The sequence below is a fragment of the Pan troglodytes genome, chromosome 15, assembly GCF_028858775.2.
Source record: "Pan troglodytes isolate AG18354 chromosome 15, NHGRI_mPanTro3-v2.0_pri, whole genome shotgun sequence".
Taxonomy (NCBI): Eukaryota; Metazoa; Chordata; class Mammalia; order Primates; family Hominidae; genus Pan; species Pan troglodytes.
This window is the reverse complement of record NC_072413.2, coordinates 36961056-36979779: the sequence shown is the minus strand read 5'-3', so window position 1 is coordinate 36979779 and position 18724 is coordinate 36961056. Positions and strand designations below refer to the sequence as shown.

The 18724-nt window shown below is 40.5% G+C and overlaps 1 pseudogene; it reads right to left on the bottom strand.

Moving 5' to 3' along the window:
* Positions 1 to 8628: 8628 nt before the first annotated feature.
* On the bottom strand, positions 8629 to 10077 carry LOC129136975 (keratin, type II cytoskeletal 8-like; annotated as a pseudogene).
* Between the last annotated feature and the right edge of the window lie 8647 nt (positions 10078 to 18724).

The window sequence follows — 18724 nt, the reverse complement described above, 5'->3', positions numbered from 1 at the left end:
TCTGAATTAACTTGAATAAATGAGTGGTATTCAAGCTGAAACTGATAGTAGCTTTAAGTGTGAACATAGTTTCCTGGTCAATCTTGAAAAGCCAATCTCCACCAGAATTGTAACTACTCTTAAGAACTTTAATAGCAGTAGTAACCAGCTCGTGCTTCAAATTTCTACAGTGTTACAGTCTATAGAATATTTGGACATTTGCATTCTCATTTGATCTAACTGCTTGCTGGCAAGGGTTACTGTTAGCTCCATTTTATAGCAGTAGAAGTTGATGTCCAAAGAGGTAAGATGACCTGTGACAGCAAAGGTAGAGAGATTCCAAACTTCTGAAGCTTGGGCCAAGTCAACGTCTTTTCTGTGGTTTCAACCCCAGTCAGTACATGATCTTTTTGATGGATGCAGAACCAACTGAGGTATTTTCTCCACTAGCCCATTAGCAGGTGCTGCTAATGGTTCCAATCCAGGGCTTTGATCTTGAACTTCTCAGCCTCCAATAGGGGTAGTGTTAGCTCCATTTTCTAGAAGTAGAAGCTGATATTCAAAGAGGTAAGATGACTTTTTCAACATCATTAGTAAATATGTCAGTTCTTGAACTAGGGTCTTCTGATTTCCAGGCCAATATGATTGTTAGTAAGCAATTAAGATGAAGTTCACCTATCATAGAAAGTAGAGACTTGAGCAGTGTAAAGATCCACAAATTTGAGGCATGGACCTCCTTCGTATGGTAAAGCTAGATACAATCTACTTGACTTGCCCCAGTGACCCCATACATTTCATGGAATGTGCATGTGCAGGTATGCCATAGTGACCACCTCTCAGTCATAGCATAACTCCTGGGAACTGAAGCCTGCTTGCTCTAAACCCACCAATTAGAACTCCTTGAGGAGCATCTGTTTGGGCAATTCCCTGAACCATATGAAAGACAGAGGTACCATAAGTCCCTCTCTTTCTCTCTTGCTCCCTACCCAACTGATTGAGTGTGCATGTCCTGAAAGCTCCCCTTTCCCATTGGCCCTACAAGATGTGCTGCCCTCTTCCATCTGGGATTTGTAAGTAAGAAACTGCTTCTGTTATTTTGTTTTGCTGTGCTGCCTCCTCTTTGTCTCGTCTGATCAATACACCGGAACCTAACTTCTTTCCTGGAGAAAAGTTAGGCTCTGTCCTAGAGAGTGGCTATCCACAGGTCAGACAAGAGTCCCACAGGGGTGTCTGCCAGAATAAAGATTTTCCTGTGCAAGAGACACCTGGTCATGGGTTGAACATTTGGGCATTAGGCTATCCATGAGAATAAAGAAGTACCCTGTGAAAGCACACTGTAAATATCCATGACCATCTACCCTGGAGCCCTGTGAGTGCAGCATTGGAATTTGTACCACTTTCCAGAGAGAGACCTCAAGACCAAATTAGAGGAAAATATAACAATTGTATACTGGAAATTTGTTGAGAGAGTAGATTTTTAAATGCGTTCATGCACACACATACAGGGGCAATTATGTGAGGTGATGGATATGTTAATTTGCTTCACTGTGATAACCATTTTACTATATATAAGTATGTCAAAACATCATGTTGTATACCTTAAATATATGGTAAAATAAAGACATGTTTAAAAGAAATGATAGAAATTCACTGTGAGAATGAAAACTACAGGCCAATCTCTCATGAGCATTTGTGCTAGTTATTTACTCATCTATCTCAGCTTCACATCTGCCCAATTATGCTATATTTTATGCTACTGAGGCTTGAAGTCTGCAAACTACATTTCCCAGCTTCCATTGCCAGCTGGCTTACTTTTCAATTATGCTAATGGGAATCTAAAGTTCCTGTTTGAACATCAGAAGTGGACCGAGAGAAGTTTCCTGCTTTTGACACTAATAATGTGGCGGTTGTTGTTTGTTGCTATGACAACAAAGGTAGAGACGTTCTGAAGTCCCGACGCTTGGACCAAGTCAACATCTTTTCTGTGGTTCCAACCCTAGTCACCACAGGAACTTTTTGATGAATGCAGAACCAACTGAGATAGTTTCTCCAGCAGCACAGTAGCAGGTGCTGCTAAAGGGCTCAATGCAGGGGCTTTAGCAGCTTCTAATCTTTAGGTGTCAGTCTTTCTTCCTCCTTTCTCCTACAGCACCCCTCCTTCTTTTTCTTCTTTAGCCCTTCCAAAATATTTACAACCAATTTCCTATATTAAAATCCCCTTATTACAAAAAAGTTGTGATTCAGATAGTTGTATGATCTGATTTGTCCAAAGTCACACAGCAAGGAAGTTTCAGAACCAGATTTGAAACCAGGCAGAGTGACTATCATGCAGGGCTCAAAAAAATTATTGTGTTTATTTAGAGTATACAACATGATAATAGGGGATATTATATATAGTAAAATGGTTACCATAGTGAAACAAATTAACATATCCATCATCTCACAAAGTTACCCTTTTTATACACCTGTTAGGATGGCTATTACTAAAAAGTCAAAAGATAAATGTTGAGGCTGTGGAGAAAAGGGAACAGGGGAACAGTTGTACGTTGTTGATGGGAATGTAGCTTGGTGCAACCATTATAGAAAACAGTATGGAGATTTCTAAAGAAATTAAAAACAAAAGTACCATATGACCCAGCAATCACCCTCTGGCCATATACTTGACAGGAATAAGATCACCACCCTGTAAAGATATATGCTCTCACATGTTCTTGTAGGGCTCTCACCTCAGTAGTTCGCTGCTTCCAGGACATGGCTGTGAGGGGACACATGTGGCTGACCGTTTGGAATAGAGTCCCTCATTTTAAGGGTTTAGATGAGCTCAATTTTTTTTAGTAATTAGGGTGGATTTTGTATTAATTTACTTGGATTCAACTATATAACATCAAGACCTGGACCATATTACATTTCTTCTCTTGTTCAATACTTCTCTTACCTAAAGTGGGTCCCTTCCTCCCCCCCATATCTATATGTATATCTATATACCTATATCTAGCTATATTTCTCCACTGATATGCAAGACCTTGACATAGAGCCATACATAGAGGATAAAGAGATTATATTTTATCCCTTTCTAGTCACCTGTGCTAGGAGCCTTCTGTTAGCCTGCTCATCAGCTTTGGCTCACTCAGTCATGGACTCATTATAGTCTCAGGAAACGCTCAGCCCAAATAACTTTTACTAGATCGTCATAGCCCAGGATTTATAACACTGTGGTCAAAGGACGCTGGCATCATTATCATCTGAAGATCTTTATATCTTTCAGACTTCTGAGTATACGCCTCAACCTAGTGAGCCCTAACCTTATGGAACATGAAACCCTGCAATCTGCTTTCTTATCAAACTGCCCAGGGAACTCCAGAGCAAACTGAAGTTTGAGAATCACAGAGGGGCATCTCATACCTTTTCAAAAAATTAATTGCATGCATGTGCAGGTGTCCTCCCTTCTCCATTTCAAATCTTCCCTCTTTTCTACTCCATGGTACCTGGAGGAGAAACCTTAAAGACGTTTCTCACTTTTTCTCCAGTTATCTCTTGCTTTTTGCTATTACCAGCGCTTGCTGCTTTCCTCCTTCTCATGGGAAGAACCACAGTTGTGCAGGGAAGAGCTATTTGCTCCTTGAATGTTTGAAAAGTTTACATGGCACTTATGTATCTTTCAACTTGGTAATTGTCCAATATGGTCACCGAAGAGGCACTGTGCATACTTTACGCGCTGCTGAATTTCAATTCCATAGACATCATCAGTCATTCCTCCTTCTGGGCTGAATGTATCTCTGTCAGTGAGAGTCACCAGACCCTGAATGGGAACATTCACTGAAGAAGGTGTTCCTGTCGGCATTGGTAGAATGAGAGAATGAGTACAGGCCTGCAGCACTTTGAGCCTCCATCAAACGGGCCTCTCAATCTCTACCCACTCATTTCATTTTTTTTTGCCTTATTTTACACCCCAACTGCCATAGGCACTACCCTTACCCATTCATGAATCAATGCTTTCTTGCAAGCTTCCTCTAACTCTTCTGACATCCATGGTAACTGGGCCACAGCTAGCACAGTGCCACAAAGAGGTCAGCTCATGCGAGCCCTTGGGAGGGCTTGACTTTATCCTTACAATCTTTGTGTGTGGCTGTTTACATAGAAACTGACAGAGGTCGAGAGAAAGAAGTAGGCAAATTATGGTGTGCAGGGCCTTGCTCCTCTGCCACCATTTGAGTTCAATCACTTTATACTTTATCTCTGATTTCACTTAAAATCCTCACATGCCTTGTAGGGTTGAGATGGCTGTTCACAAATACCTGGCATAAGCCTTTTTCCCTCTGCTCAACCACACAAACAGCATTTCCTGGAGTGTGCTTTTGAGGTTCCTCTAGAGTCTCCTGGTGGATGGAGGTGGAGTGAGGAATGGTACTGAGGTTAACTTGGGTCAAATTGCATATTCTCTTCCTCTTGGAATATCCCAGTAAAGAGTCATTTAGGATAAAAATATGGTTAATTTAGCCCAATTCAAAATTATTCCATCACAAAACACTAACATAGGGTTTATGGAACATAATCCTGTAGAATTCCCTGGGGGATTTTGTCGTGTAACTGCAGACTATCCCTAATCTTTGCTTGTATTCTTTCCTCCTTGGATACACCACTGGGCCTTGGTACCTCTATTAGAGCAAAGATAGAAAAAAAAGATTAACTGGGCTTTGCTTAGAAAGGACTAACAAGCTTTTTCAATTGACTTCTAAAATGAGTATTCTTTCCTTACCTCACCCTGATATTGTAGGTTATTTCTTATCTTGTATGAACTACTTTTCCTAACCATCACTTCTCCTGTGTTCTAAAACATTCTCTCTACTCCAACCACCTGCTGCTTCGTGTGCTATCTGCTTTCTCACTTCTGTGACCTTCTTTATTCATTTTCCCATGCTTAGACTGCCCGCTCTTCCCCTCTGTCTCTTTCATGAAACCTTTCTTGGCTGACATCTCCCCTTCTCTCTGCTCAATTAACCAAAGAATTCATTCAACATATGCCAATTATGTGAAGGACTGGGTTGGGCTCTCAAGATACAGTAATACTGAAGGCAGACCTGGGCTCTGTTACTATGGAAATGGGATTCTCTAGCTTCTGAACCCCACCTCACTTTACTTGCATTACCCTTAGAGTAAGTGCTTTTACTCATTACCTCTTTTTATAATTTTATTTTTGAAACATTTTCAAATGTACAGAAAAGTTAAATGTATAAATGTCTCAAATATATCCTTACCCCAGAGACTCCATTTTAGTCTCCTTTATGACAATGGGGTATGATCTAGGACAGAACCTTACACCCAGCTGTAATGTGGCTCAAACTGCAAACCTGAAGCAATTCTTTAGTCTTTTTACTTTCCATGACTTTGAAGAGTTATGAAGATTAAAGGCCAATTTGGGTCTGTTTGATGTTTCCTTATGTTAAGACCCAGAATTTTTGGCCAGAATTTCACAGAAGTGATGCTGTGTTCTTACTTCATCCTCTCTGATGGCAGTTGTTTGTCTACTTGTCTCATTGCTGGAGAAGTTAACACTGATCCCCTAGTTAAGATGATGTCTGACATTTTTTTTTCTGCTGCAAACCTATCTATCTTTTCCTTTGTAATAATGGGTATTTTGTGGAAAGTCACTTGGAGACTGTGTAAAATCTACTCATCCCAATTTTATCTACCAGTTTTAGCCTCCATTGATGTTTCTTGCCTGAGTTAATTGTTAGCATAACAGTTTGCCAAATGCCATTATTAGTTGCCATTCAGTAGTATGTAAAGATGTATGTATGTGTATATGTACATATGTATTGATATAAGTGTGTACTTAGAGACTTACATCGATGAATTATAATCCATTACAATGATTATTTATTTTGATGTTCAAGTTGTCCCAGATTTGACCAGTGACAGCTTCCTAAACCTGATGTACCAAGATGTGCACAAGCACGTCTTCTTTCCTTGCCCCAACCACCCTGGAGTCGGCCATTTGTCTAAGATGTCCTGTTTTGTCTTTTAAGATGGAGAAGTGGCATTCAAAAGTCGAGATCTGTGTGCTTGGTGTGCTTTATTGCTATTGAGATGTTGCTGCCCCTAGGTCCTCTCAGTGGTCAGAGCAAGGAAATCTATGCAAGTATATACATACCTGCATGCACACCTACATAATATATACATATCTGCACACATATATGTATCATACACATGTGTATATACACATTTTCATCTCTCTATATCTCTGTATCTATCTTTCTAGGTATACACTGAAAACCATGAGTTCATCCAGATAAACTTTAATTCCAATCTAATGCTGCAGGGGTTGTTTCTCCTTCCACCTTCTCATATTTGTACCTCATGTTCTCTGACATTGAAAAGCCTGGTTATCATTATTCTTGATATTTTTACTTGTTTACTCAATTCTCCAGTAAGTAATCTCCTGACCTTGCTGGGGTGCTGCCCTGCTCTCACCCCTTCCTTGTGTGCTCCCGCCCTACTCTCACCCCTTCCTTGGGTGGTCCTGGCTGTTCACACTGGGATGCCTTCCTGTCAGGGATAGGGAAGGGAAGGCACCCCCATCACCTGTGTGTGTGATGTGTGTGTGTGTAAAAACATAAGACTTAAAAAATCATAATTTGACAAGTTATAAAATGCCTCTCCCACCTCTTTTTTTAATGCTTCTCTATGTATTGAAAAATAAACTTGTTACTTTCCTTTAAATAAACCAAATGAACCAGCAAAGATGATGATTTTATTTGAGCAAACATATTTTATCAACTTTCGAGTTTACCTTCTTAGCTTAACACCAAAGGACTTACAGTCATTTACACACATTTTGTTCCTACCCCAGGACTCCAAGCTCCTTGAGGACAGAGGCTGGCTTCTGTTTGTTCTTGAGTCAATGGGACACTTTGCACCAGTGTCTGAAGTGGAATGTGTGTCCAATTTGTTATATTGATTATATTCCTCCTATCAGAACTGACCAGCTGTTTTGCAGAATTGATTGAACTTACTCATTATTCCAACATTTCATGCAAGTAGCTTCAACCCACAGAAATATCTCATCTGCAATGTATTAAGAAGCTTGTGGGAAAAGTGGAGGTCACAAGTTTATTCACTAGAAAATCTTTTACAAACTGAATAATATCCTTAAAAAGGAAATAGGAAGAAAAAATGGTACGAACAAAACAAAGGAGGCATTATGGAGATACTTGTTTTGTAAAATTAATGGAGATGTTGATTTTTCCTAACACATGAAATACTGTGCAGCAAATAGATTCTGTTTGAAATGGAAATAGTCAATTGATTGGTAAGGGAGATACGTACAAAATGTTTACATTGAAAGTCATAAAATGCAACAATAGACAATTGTAAAAAGTGTTGTAAGCTTAGTGATAGACTTGTTTTAGGTATGGCTTGAGAATATACGTTTCACATTGTTGGGATTCTGTCTGGTGTGTAGCGGTCTTCACTGGGCTTTGAGTACATGTTTATATTACATGCAAGTTACAAGGGCTTCAAGGCCCTGCTACAGGATTTCCCCTCTCCCAATAGATCTCATGACTGTGTCTGTAAATCAGTCATTCTCATTGCCATATGCCATCTTCTTAACATGACTTCAGAACGAATCTTCCTTGAAGTCTTTCTCCATTACCACTGGCTATTTTTGCCCCTCTGCTGGTCTAATAAATTAGTTTTTGGACCAATTTAATTTATAGTCTATTTCAGATAGATTAAAAAAAGATGACTGACATCTGTCACATCAGGCAAGGTTAAAAATGCAATTTCTGGTTCATTAAACTTAACAGAAAAGGTCAATCTTTAATAATTGTATAATCTACTAAGCTATGTTCTCAGAAGACTTCTGGTAGACTTGCTTGTGCCAAAATGTGCACATTTGAGAACATATGACCTCATTATGCTTTTAAAATACACACACACATACACACACACACGCACACACAAATCAATTTGAGATTTACTTTAAGAGATCCACTTAGAAATAATAGTTTTGGTCTAATTAAGGCATGAATTAATTTTCTTCTTTTTACTGGCATTAGCCAGAGTGCCTAGAATTGAAGATGGAGGCCGATCTGGGCTGTAGGTTTATAAAAGATGTATTTATTTCATGGTTTTGATGATTATGAGAGTAAGCAACACATTCCAAATCCTGCTTACAGGAATAGGCTTTCACAGAAAATTATATGGATAAAGTGTCTCTCCAAAATACAGCACTGCTTCGCATTCTTTCCTAATTGAGCTTTCTCTGATTACTAAGGCAAGTCACATCTTATAATAAACACTGGGGGCCATTATCCATAGAAGGGGAGAAGTAAGGCTGTTTGTCCTCAGTTATTTATTTTTTGGGCAGAGCTAGCTGAGGTTTTATTTTGAAACACACACACACACACACACACACACACACACACACACACACACACACAAACACAGAGCAATTGAATTGTTTTGTAGCTGGAGGCATGGGCAAGGGGTGTCCCCAGGCAGTAAACTCCCCCGTGAGTGGGCTGAGGGCTAGGGCTGAGCCTCAGGTGGGTCTCCTGTTCTCTGTGCTCCCCTGCACAGCGGCCTCCTTCTTAGGCTCTGGGGCAGCCGCAGGAAGGGTATGCTGGGAGGGGCTGCTGCAGCTGTTCACTTGGGCAGGACGTCAGACAACTCGGACACCAGCTTCCCATTGCGGGTCTTGATCTTCTTCACAACCACGACCCTGGTGGAGCTGGTGCAGCTGAAGGAGCTAGAGCCCGCGACAGAGCCAAAACTGGAGCCCAGGCCGTAGCTGAGGCCGGGAGTTGTGAGGTCCCCCTAGGCCGAGCTCAGCCCACCTGCGTAGCCGCTGGTGGTCTTCATGTGGATACTCATGTTCTGCATCCCAAACTCCAGCCGGTTCTCCTCGCCCTCTAGCAGGTTTCTGTAGGTGGCAATCTCAATGTCCAGGGCCAGCTTGATGTTCATCAGCTCCTGGTACTCACGCAGCTGACGCTCCAAGTCCTGCTTGGCTTGCTGTAGGGTACCCTCCAGCTCGGACAGCTTGGTGTTGGCATCTTTAACGGCCAGCTCCCCAGCTGCTCGGCAACTGTGATGGCGGCCTCCAGGGAAGCCCTCTGGCCTTTGAGGCCCTCAGTCTCAGCCTAGAGCCGGCTGATGTTCTGGTTCATCTGGGAGATCTGCCTTTGTGCGCCGCAGTTCATCACCGTGCTTCCCAGCCAGCGTCTGTAGCTTCTCATACTTGATCTGGTACATGCCCTCAGCCTCAGTCCTGCTGCGCTTGGCTGGCTCCTCGTACTAAGCCTTGACCTCAGCGATGATGCTGTCCATGTCCGGGGAACAGCTGTTGTCCATGGACAGCACCACAGACGTGTCCCAGACCTGGGACTGCAGCTCCCAGATCTCTTCTTCATACAGCTGCCTGAGGAAGTTGATCTCATCAGTCAGACCTTCCAGGCGAGACTCCAGCTCTAACTTGTTCAGGTAAGCTTCATCCACATCCTTCTTATAAGGACAAATTCATTCTCCACCTCTGTACGCTTACTGATCTCATCCTCGTACTTGTTCTTGAAGTCTTCTACCAGCCCCTGCATGTTGCCAAGCTCTGCCTCCAGCTTCAGCTTCTCCTGGCCCAGAGTCTCCAGCTGCCGCCTAAGGTTTTTGATATAGCTCTGGAACATTTTGTCCATGTTGCTCCGAGCCGTCTTCTGCTGCTGCAGGAGGCTCCAGTTGGACTCCAGCATCTTGTTCTGCTGCTCCAGGAACCGTACCTTGTCGATGAAGGAGGCAAACTTGTTGTTGAGTATCTTGTTCCGCTCCTTCTCCTGGGTGCACGTGGCCTGAATGTTGGGGTCCACTTCAGGTTAAGGGGGCTCAGTAGGCTCTGGTTGACTGTGAAGGCGGTGATGCTTCCTATGCTGCTGGCCCCACCATAACCTCCACCCAGGCCACCCTGGAAGCTGCTGCTGCCGCCCACTTGGGAGAAGCTCGAGGAGCTGATGAGGGCACTGGGCCCACTCGTGTAGAAGTGGCTGCTGAAGGCCCCCGGGAGAGAGGTGACACCTGGTAGGACTTCTGGGTCACCCTGATGGACATGGTGGAGGCAGGAGTGGAGGCAGGTGGGCTGAACCAGGCAGAGATTCCAGAAGGGGTGGAGAAGCTGCTTCTTGGTCCAGTTATTTCTTTCAGTGGTCCTAACTTCCCTCCTGGTTCCTAACATGCTGGGATACACAGCCTGGGCTGGTGAGCATTTAAAGTTCCTTATCTGGATTAGGGTGCTAAAAATTTGTGTCTACTCCAATGTCCAGTGATTATACATCAGAAATATGGTGAACAGCAATATTAATTTAGCTGGGGAAAGCATGTTCCTTCAGAGTTAAAAAAAAATGCAGATTGGGAATCTTGGCTCAGCTACTTCCTAGGCGAGTTTATGTTGATTGATTGATTGATTGATTGATTGATTGAATCTGCCTACTAGGGAACAGGCAAGTTTTTTTTACTTCTTTGAGTCACAAGTTCTTGTCAATCAATTGAGGGCGATACTACCATGTAGAATAGTTGTGATCACATGAGATAATGTCTACAAAGTGCTTCACGTGGTGTCTGATATGGAGTAAGCATTCAGAAATGATAGAAATTATTATAATTACATAATACATTTGTGGAAGAGGAAGAATTCCAAATTTTATTATCTACTCATATCCCATTCTCCAAATGAGGCTGCAGAATTTCTAAGTCAAAGGACAATACAGATTATTACAGTGGAAAAAAAGAAGCTCATACACCAAAATACAGGATGTTAGCTGGGCACAGTGGTATGCACCATAGTCCTAGCTACTTGGGAGGCTGAGGCTGGAGGATCACTTGGGCCAGGAGTTGGAGACTAGTGTGTTATGACTGCATCTGTGTATAGCCACTGCCCTCCAGCCTGGGCAACATAGGAAGACCCATCTCTAAAATCATACATACATACATGTGTACATAAAAAGGAAAAAAAAACCCTAAGAAGTTAATGGTATCAATTAATCTTCTTAAGAGAGGACCGGAAAGGTAGAAGGATGCAGGCTAATAGGTGGTTTTAGGATATTTACTGCCTGTCTCTCCCACTTACTCTAGATGGCCAGTAGAGCTGCTCTTCCCTTTCAATTTTAGTATCCCTCTTCTGGGCCTTCCTCGAATCTTCCATAGGGAATTCTTTTGGATTATCATTTTATGGTTTAATTGACCTTCATTATTAAAAAACAAAACGGAAACAAAACAATTCTGAACAGAGGCCATCGGTGTGCTATGCAGAGCATCATGTTTTCACAATCAATTTACTCATTTGCTTTAAAATTCTTCGTAGTTTGAGTTCTGAGATATCTAACAGGATGAAGTTTGTTAGAGAATGAAATGAACAGAATGACATTTTATAACAGAATGGCATTTCATAACAGAATGAAAACAACCAAAATGATCTTTTCAACAAGCTTCCTCTAATTGCCTTTAGAGAATGTGCCTTCCTCTGCTTACTTGAATATCTAAATAAAGGACAAAACATTTGTAATTTTAATATTAAGAATATACTCAGAGTTGGTAATTTTGTCAAACTGACACCTGATAATTTCAAAAATGGTCAGAGTATATCCTTATGGTTTCACAGTTTAAAACTTTTTTTTAAAAGTCTGTTGAATAGAAATCTTAAACACAGTAAATGATAATGTTAAAAACAAATAAGTTATTGGAAAAGGCTATGAATCAATGTAATCTACCTAAGGTCATATCTGTTAGTAGGCCTGCTGGGGGCTCAGGAGGTATTTAGAATGCACCCAATTGGTCTCAGAAGGCCAGATGTCTCCTATGTCCTGTGAGTCTCCAAGTTCTCCTTTAAACCACACATCTAACTACTCAGAATGGGGTGTGCTTTGCAGACATCACACAAAGGTGTAATTGGCCAAAAAGTACATTGTTGTCCCTCTCCCTCATCATTCCATTGTCCTTGTATTATCTTCTCTTCTTTAAGGAAAAAATACACATAATTGTGGTCAATACTGTACTCATTCACATAGTAGAAGTATATAGTACTCAGACAGAGTATATATGATATATGTCCTGGAGTTGTAAAGGGAGGAGGAAAATCAGAGAAATGTGGTGTCCTGGAATCGAAGAGGAGAAAGCATTTTGAGAAGACAGTAGTCAATAATGTCGACTAGAACAGACAGGCCTTGGAAACTAAGGGTTAAGAAAAAGCTACTGGATTTGGTGAGGTCATCGGTCAGCCTTGACAGATTTCAGAAGAAAAGTAGTTTGGGAAGCCTGATTTTTATTTTATTTTATTTTATTTCATTTATTTATATTTATGAATGTGGGGTGGGAGGGGCTGGTTATGACAGGAATTTTAAAGTGTGTGTGTGTGTGAGAGCATGAAAACACTGTATTTAGAATATCCTTTAAAGAACTTTGTGAAAGGAAGGCTACCTTGAGGATGGTGGCTGGAGAGAGACGTGGTAGCGTCAGTGAAACACAGCTTTTCAGCCGGTAACACCTGAGCACTTTTGAAGACATGGAAGCTCAAACCTGTGGAAGAAGAAGCCGAGGAGACAGGAATGGGCAGATACAAGAACTAGCTCCTCTAGGAGTAAGGAGTGACTCTTACTTTATATTTTTACTTTCTAAACATTCAAAATATCAGCATTTATTAGAATGGTGATATAGTCTTTGAAAAATGGTAGCAGGTATGCAAAGGACTCTTACCTAGAACTTGCTGACTAAAAATGAATGCTGATGGTACTGAGCAGGACCTAGTCTACAAAGTTTGCCTGTCAGGAACACATTTTAAACAGAAGCTAAGCTATTATTCCTAGTAATAGGAAGAGCTTGTTAAAGTTTCAGGTTAGATTAGTTCTCTGAGGGTGGAGCCTGTTATGGATAGTCCACGTCAACCTGTCGTGTTCTGCTGCCCAAACGTGGTAAATTCTCGCATTGGAATGTAGAACTGAAAAACGGTGCCATAAATAACAATTCCAGGCTGTCAGCATGGAGTGATCACTGCTCCCACCCTCCCGGTTCTACTCTTATTCTAAAGGCCAAAAAAGTTCTGAGAGTATTTATGTTCTATTCAGATTAACTAATTGAGATTTTGGCCTTTTTCTCTAGTTGCCTGTTCCTTTACTCAAAATTAATTTGTTACAAGGCACAGTGAGTTAATTAGTATGATTAGCTCCCTTGTCTTCATGCTTGCATTTTTAAGGACTTTAAAGTCAAGGTACTGTTTCACAGATGATTATTTGCAGACAGTTAATTCTTGAGTTATTGTCTTGGGATGGCCGTTATCATATTATTAGCATGCCTTTTACATTTCTTGATTTTTAAAGAAACATCTCATTTTTATATTCCATTTTAGAACTTTCATTGTCAGTAAATATTACCAATGAGCTTCCGTTCTGTCAACAACATTTTCGTGTCACGTATTTTCAAAATATGAGATTTCAAATTCCAAAATGATCCGTTTCTATAAGTTTAGGGAAGTGGTGGTAGTAAGCATTTCATTAATAAAGTTGTTAGAATGAGTACTCAATGTGTATTCAAAGTGTACCTGTTGATAATTTGAAGCAGAACAAAAGAGGGGGAAAAGAAAAAGAACGCACCACTAGGTGCCACTCTGATCTTAAAGCTTGAACCAATGATTGACAATTGCAACAATGACAGTGGTGGTGACATCAATAGACACTTTATGATAAAATGGAGGTAGTTTTTGTGACTATAATATTCTAAATTTAGGACATGAAATTTTAAGCTTGATGAGGATTTTGTCTGAAAATGACTTTTTTCAGATGCTTTGCAAATACTTTGTATTAGTTGATATTACTAAATCGTTTATGAAATTAGCAAATGTGGAAGTATTGCTGACTTTTATAAAGGAGAAAGGTGTGGTTTGATGATCCTAGGATAGAGAGTCATCAATTTAGCATTGATATCAACTTTCAGTATCATAGTAATAAAGCTATTGAACTATACTTCTCTGGCTTGGTTATCCAGAAGAGATATCTCTTTCTCAGGAGTGTCATAAAAGACACTTGGTTAAAGTGTGAATAGTGTTCTGATTACAGTAATTGTTAAATATTATTATGTAAAGTGAGGTAATGATAGTAAAAATAAATGAAATGCATGAATGAAGCAGTTACCTGGTGATCAAACTACAAATAAAACATCAGTCCTATGTGGTAATTAAAAATTCTCTCTTCATAGAATATTTCCAAATAAAGAAGTCAAAGACAGTTTTCCTGAATTGTTGATATTTGACTTTCAATACAGTTACTGGTTCACAAAAAACCACTTAATTACCAGACTAATCTAATTGACCTAGGATAGCAGTGAGAGAGCTGTAAGGGGCTCTCTCTTCTTCACCTAGAAGACTTTACTGAACAAAGTCTAGGAGATCCTTGAAATTGTTAGCAAAGCATAAAGATATATACATATGTGTAGGTTCAGCAATATACATGTATCTCATTGGAACTTCAAAGACACTCATCAAAAAAGGGTTATATCCACTCTTCTAGGGTATTTGATAGTGGCAATGGCTAACATCACATCCAAGGGCTTGGTTGAAGGTAAAAATCAGTGCGAACGAACATCAAAAGCAACTTTCAGTGGGAAAAGTGACAAAGTGTCAACCTGAGGTCTCAACAGGAACTTTGGTTGTCATATGTAAAGCAATAAAGGCATTCCTTAGGACAACCTATACACATATGAGGGCCAAGAATTTTTTGTTTGTTTAGGTTTTTAAGCTCTGTTTTAAAAATCACATCTTCCCTCAAGTGCTGCAAACATAAAATCATTCCTGTCCTTTTACTCTCAAAATTGTGGTCCCTTTCTCTCTACCTTTCCCGAAACCAAAGGCCTGTGTGTGACCTTTGAACGAACTCACCAAACCTAGCAAAGTCATGATGCATTATTCCATGATGGGTGGGCCAGTGGGAGGGCTACCGTTACAGAATACTTTCTCTTGGACTAGAAAGGTTTCCTAGGAGAATGAAGACAGAAGTTAAGTATATTGAAGAACTGGCAGAATTCATGCACTCAGTTAAAATGAAGAGACACTGCCTCCTGGAGGCCTGTATTGGGATAGCCGTGGTACAGTGTGAGGAAATGAGTAGTTTACACTCCCAGTCTAGATGGAATCAAAGCTTATTCCAGCCATGGCTGAGAGTGTGTCTGGAGACATAGCTAACAGAGAATTTATATTTTCTGACTGACAGTGAAAAATGAATGTTTTCACACCATGGTAACTAAAATTTGGGGCAGTCATCTTTATTCACATTTGAATAAAACACCGATTCATGACAGGCTTCAGGTTGCTTAGTCAATCAGTTACGCGGCCAAAACTGCTGCGTCTGAGTCTCTTCCTCTCTGCTGGGCAGTTCCTTTTGGTTGTTTTTATTAGGTCTCAGTGTTACCTCTCGTGTGTTTTTCTTCTGTTATATGCTCCAACAGGACAGAATTATTAGATCTGTACTGTCTTTGTAACCTAATTATTTTCCTGTCTCACATGCTGCATTGATATATCCAGGTTTCCAAATATATGTATAGTTACAATTACACTGTGAATTTAAACTACTTAAGTCATATTATTTTAATCTACCAAAGATTTGAAATATTAATAACAACAGCACATGAAGATTATATTTTGGATTCTAATTTAAGAGAGTATACCTGTGATGGTTAATACTGAGTGTCAACTTGATCGAATTGAAGGATTCAATTATGGATTAAATTATTGATCCTGGGTGTGTCTGTGAGGGTGTTGCCAAAGGAGATTAACATTTGAGTCAGTGGGCCGAGAAAGGCAGACCCACCCTTAATCTGGGTGGGCACAATCTAATTAGCTGCCAGCACAGCTAGAATATAAGCAGGCAGAAAAATGTGAAAAGAGACTGGCCTAGCCTCCCAGCCTACAGCTTTCTCCCAGGCTGGGTGCTTCCTGTCCTCAAACATCGAACTCCAAGTTCTTCAGTTTGGGAACTCAGACTGGCTCTTTTTGCTCCTCAGCCCACAGACGGCCTATTGTGGGACCTTGTGATCATGTGAATTAATACTTAATAAACTCCCCTTTATATATATGTCTATTCCATTAGTTTTGTCCCTGTAGAGAACCCTAATATAGTACCCACTTAGACTATTAAATAATTAGTCATCTTAAGGAAAAGAAAATAGCAACACATACTTAAATTGCATTGTACTGTTCTAAGCACTTCACATATATTTATTGATTTTTGTCACCATAACAGACCTTATGAAAGAGATACTATGCAATAATATAATTTATATATAATCTGATCTTATTTTTAAAAAAGAGAAGCAAATACCTAGACATGTATTCGGAAATAGTACCTTTAGTTTGGGCTGCTGTGTTTCTTATCTGGAGTCTTGACTTAAGGCCCCTGGATTTGCAACTGTCAGCTAACAGCTGACAACTCTCACCTGGTATGTCAGTCAGATCCAGAAAATAACAATAATTTGCAAATAGCTCTTTAAAAACTCAGGCTTTTAGGACACAAAACTCCTCACCTGGAATGGCATTTGTCTGATGAGTAAGGAGAGATGACTTGAGAAGCTTAATGAGAAAAAATGTGTTGAGTCCAAAAGTAAATATAATAAGTTCTCAAAGAAAAATCAACCTTGTAGTAAATGGTCTTAGAAACGTCTAATGTACATCACAGGATAACCTGTTTAAAAAATGTGACATATGCAATGGATTCCCAAAAGGTTTGTATGCACATATGGAGAGAGAATGGCCATATGGGATGAAGAGGGAGGGGATGTAGGTAGTGAAGGCTCGGACTCAGGAGGCTAACAGTGTCAGAGAACTACTAGTATAGCACTTGTAGGCTAATTGTTGGGTGGGGGAGGCAGAGAATGCAAGGAACTCAACACAGTATTTGGTATAGTAACAGGCCCTGTATGCTCGAGCTACAGTGTTGATCATTATATTCAATTAGTCAGAATCTTTTTAAGTAAGGTATCTACTTTACCATTTTTTAAAGATGTGAAGAAATCAGAGCATGAACTGAGACAAAAACACAATATTTATTCATCAATTCATTTGTTCAACCTACTTTTTGCCACACATTTTGTTTGGCATTGAAGATACAACAATAAACCCTTATGAGGCTTATATATGGAGTTCATGGAGTTGCCATGAACTGAGATTAAAAAACTGTAGGAGGAGGTTTGGTTTGGAGTAAGGAGAAGAGTAGACCTCAGTTTTGAAGATGCTTAGTTTGAGTTTTTTTTTTTTTTTTTTGAGATGGAGTCTCACTCTGCTGCCCAGGCTGGAATGCAGTGGCACAATCTCGGCTCACTGCAACCTCTGCCTCCTGGGTTCAAGTGATTCTCCTGCCTCAGCCTCCAAAATAGCTGGGACTACAGGCATACGCCACCATGCCCAGATAACTTTTGTATTTTTATGTTAGAGACAAGGTTTTACCATATTGGCCAGGCTGGTCTTGAACTCCTGACCTCAGGTGATCCGCCTGCCTCAATCTGCCAAAGTATTAGGATTACAGGCATGAGCCACAGTACCCAGCCAGTTTGAGGTTTTAGATATCTAAGAGAAGATGCTGAGCAGAGAGTTAGGTAATGAAAAAAGAGTTTAGGGAGAAGCCTAGGCAGGAGATATACATTTGGGAGTTTTGGTAATCACTAGTGTCATTCACCAAATATTTCCATTTCACCTTCTAATATGGTTTTATGTTAGAATTGTATTTTTCTACTCATCATGGCCCTGTGACTTGCTCTGTCCAACTAAAATCAAGTGGAAATAATACATGTTACTTCTGGATGGAAGCTTTAGTAATTAATGCACAATGTCACATTCTTATCTCTGTCACAGCAGCTGGCAGTACTCTTTATGGTAGCTGCTCTATGAGCTGTGTCCCAGAGAAAGGACAACATGGGATACAACACCTAGGCAAACCACAACTGAAAGGCAACATGAGTGAGAAACCTTTCTTAAGCTACTGGGACTGGGGTGTGGTTGTTTTTAACCCAGGAAGACTTAGCCTGTTCTAACTTGAATGGGAATCATGATAGATTGAGAGATGAAGCTAGAGATATAGACAGATAATAAGAAAGAGAAGTTCCAGGGCAAGGGAGGCTGGGAGTATTCCAACATTGAAAGGTTGGGGAGTAAAGGAACCAGCCAAGACTGAGAGGAAGCATTTGAGACCATGTGGTGTCCCGGAAGTCAAGTGAAGAAAGTGCTTCAAGAAGGAAATAATGTTTAACCAGGTCAAAGGCTGCTAAGTCAAGTAAGATGAAGAATCTGGATTTCCACTTTGGAGATCATTGGAGAGCTTGGCAGGAGCAGTTTTGATGGAGCAAGCAGGCAAAAGCATACTCCGAGTGGGTTTAAGTGAGAACAGGAAGAGAGAAATTGTACAGAGCAAGTCTATTTGTTTCAAAGTGTGGAAATGGGGTCATACCAGGACAGGAAAGTGGGATTGTGAGTGCCTTAAAAAAATGATAGAAATACTGCATGTTGAGTACAGATGGGAAAATAAAACATGTAGGAAGAAGGGGCAATTGTGGGAGTTGTATCCTTGAGCAGAAGAGATGGAATTAGATTTACGTGTTCAAATGGAGGGGTCAGCTTTGTTAGGAAATGGGTGGTCATGAATTTAAAGTGAGATCAATCAGCACAATTATGTGTTTTTCTTCAGACACATTCAGCTGTGTGGGTGCAGGTGTGGAGTAGATGAAGCAC